We start from the raw sequence: 2,342 nt of genomic DNA on the forward strand, positions 1-2,342 counted from the left end.
AAAAAAAAAAAAAAAAAACTGCACAATTAAAGCACGGTGAATGTTGAAATTTCCACAATTTAATGTTTTTAAATAGTACCACAACAAAAATGCTCAGATAATAAAAGAAAATTTTTGTAAAGTAACACATGGACCATTTGGTTATATTTGACTCCTTAATGTATTCCAAAGGCATCTATTGCCTCAGGGAGAGAGGATATTTGTAGAGAGGAAAATAATAACCTAGAGAAGAGCAAACAACAGGGGAAATTCCATTTATGGCTGAGGATAATAATCAGATGCTACCTCAACCACCTAAAATAGAGATAATTTAAGGATGGAAAAGAAACATAATTGGTGAAGGGTAAATAGCAGTGCATATCCAAGGCACAGCAATGAGATACACATATTCAAAAGGAATACTAGTAGATTTAGGACAAGAGATGCAAGAAAGTCATTATAAAGGAGATGTTGCTATTTGAAGGGTGTGATGAGATCAAGGACAGCATGAGTCACTTTTTCTTAAAAGGTTTCAACAGAAAAGGAAAAATAATAGCTTGAAGTATAAAAGGGACAACTAAAATATGTTAAATATGAAATGAGATATGCATATTTAAGAAGAGTAATGCCACCCATCCTCAGATTGATATTCATATTTTTAAGGGGTGCCAGAAAAACCACACATGGAAAAATGAAGATAATATCCGTAATGTGTATAAAATGGCATACAGGAGAGGTTTACTTAGATGCTTGGGTTTAAGTAGTATAATGACATGGATAAAAGGAAAGGTATAATAAAATGCATAAATGAAATGGCATAATGAGATGCATAATTGGACAAATGTAATGATATTCAAAGAAGAAAGATGTAATATGATACACATTTTTTTTAGGAGTGTAATGAGATGCATAAATAGAAAGGTGTAATGAGATGTACATGTTTAAGTAATGGAATGAGAAATATAGGTTATAATAACATACATGAAAGTAATTTAGTAATTAGATATACAAGGGAAAGGCGTTAATGAAATCCACAAATGGAGAATATGTAAAGATGCTTAAAGGAGATGTAATGAGATGCACATATTTGAAAGTTATAATGAGATGCTTTAATGGAAGTGTCTAATGAAATGTATATGTTTGAAAGGTGTAATGAGACATATTAAAAGGGAAGGATGTAAAGCAATTCTCTTCTCCTATGGAGAATAATGCTTCCTGAAAGCTTTGAACAGTCATCATCCTAAGGAATTTCTGTATTTTTACTTCAGCATAAATTAAGACACCATCAGCAGCTTCAACTATTACCACATCAAATAGCTTTTCCCCTGGTTCACCTTATTTTTCGCTATATGGTTTAAAACACTGCCCTATGCCTGGGGCCACATTCCAAGGACAATTTAGAACTGATGCCCATTATTAGACAAGAACACAAGAAAATGGAAAGAATAAGGAAAATAAGAAATTAAAAGCTACTGAGTCTTTGATGCTGGAGTTGTGCTAGAAATATTTGTGTAATTAAATGTTCCAATAACCTTATAAGGCAGACATTATTATTTCCTCATGACAACTTAGAAAAGTGAGTTCAGAGGTTAAGTTGGTTGCTCAAGGTCATATGGTGGTAAGTGTTGGAGCCAGAACTTGAAAATAGGTCTGCCTGGTTCTGAAGTGCTCTTTTCTTTCTATCTCCATTTGTATTTTTATTATTTTTCTTTATTTCTCTCTCTCTCTCTCTTTTTTGTTTTTAACTTTGGTTTGGTTTTATTTTGCGGAGTAATTACTGCTAATTATGGTGGGAATTTCCAAGGAGGCCTTATTAACACCTCCAGTCATGAACGTCACACGTTTACACAGCTAATAGTTTTGCCAAGAGAGTAAGGGATAAGAGAGTAACCACCATGTTACTTGAGGCATCTGAAAAATTATTAATCCCGTTTATTTTCTGAACAATTCTGTACCATAGTTTGCTCCATATGATGACTACTTGAACCTTGAAGAAATTAAAGGTTTTTTTATATTAGACCAATAATTTCGAAAAGTAATTTTGGAATATATTTCAACTAGACTGTGACTTTCCTAGTGAATGAATATGAAGTAGAGCAGATGAGACCCTGTTCACTGCCATTTAAAAATCTGTGTGAACTTACCCAGTTTCATAGCCTCTCTTGAAATTTGCTTTCATTAACTATAAAATGGGGATAATAGAATTTATCTTATCAAGTTTTATTATAGTGAAGTAAAATAATGTAAAATGTCTAGAACATTCTATAGTATACAATAAGTGATAAATTAGTGTCAATGCCTTCCTTACCAACTTTTAACTAAGTTTGAATAAGTAATTATATGAAAATAATCCTGGTCTTTAA

Source organism: Lipotes vexillifer, unplaced genomic scaffold (assembly GCF_000442215.2).
Source record: "Lipotes vexillifer unplaced genomic scaffold, Lipotes_vexillifer_v1.1 scaffold506, whole genome shotgun sequence".
Classification (NCBI taxonomy): domain Eukaryota; kingdom Metazoa; phylum Chordata; class Mammalia; order Artiodactyla; family Lipotidae; genus Lipotes; species Lipotes vexillifer.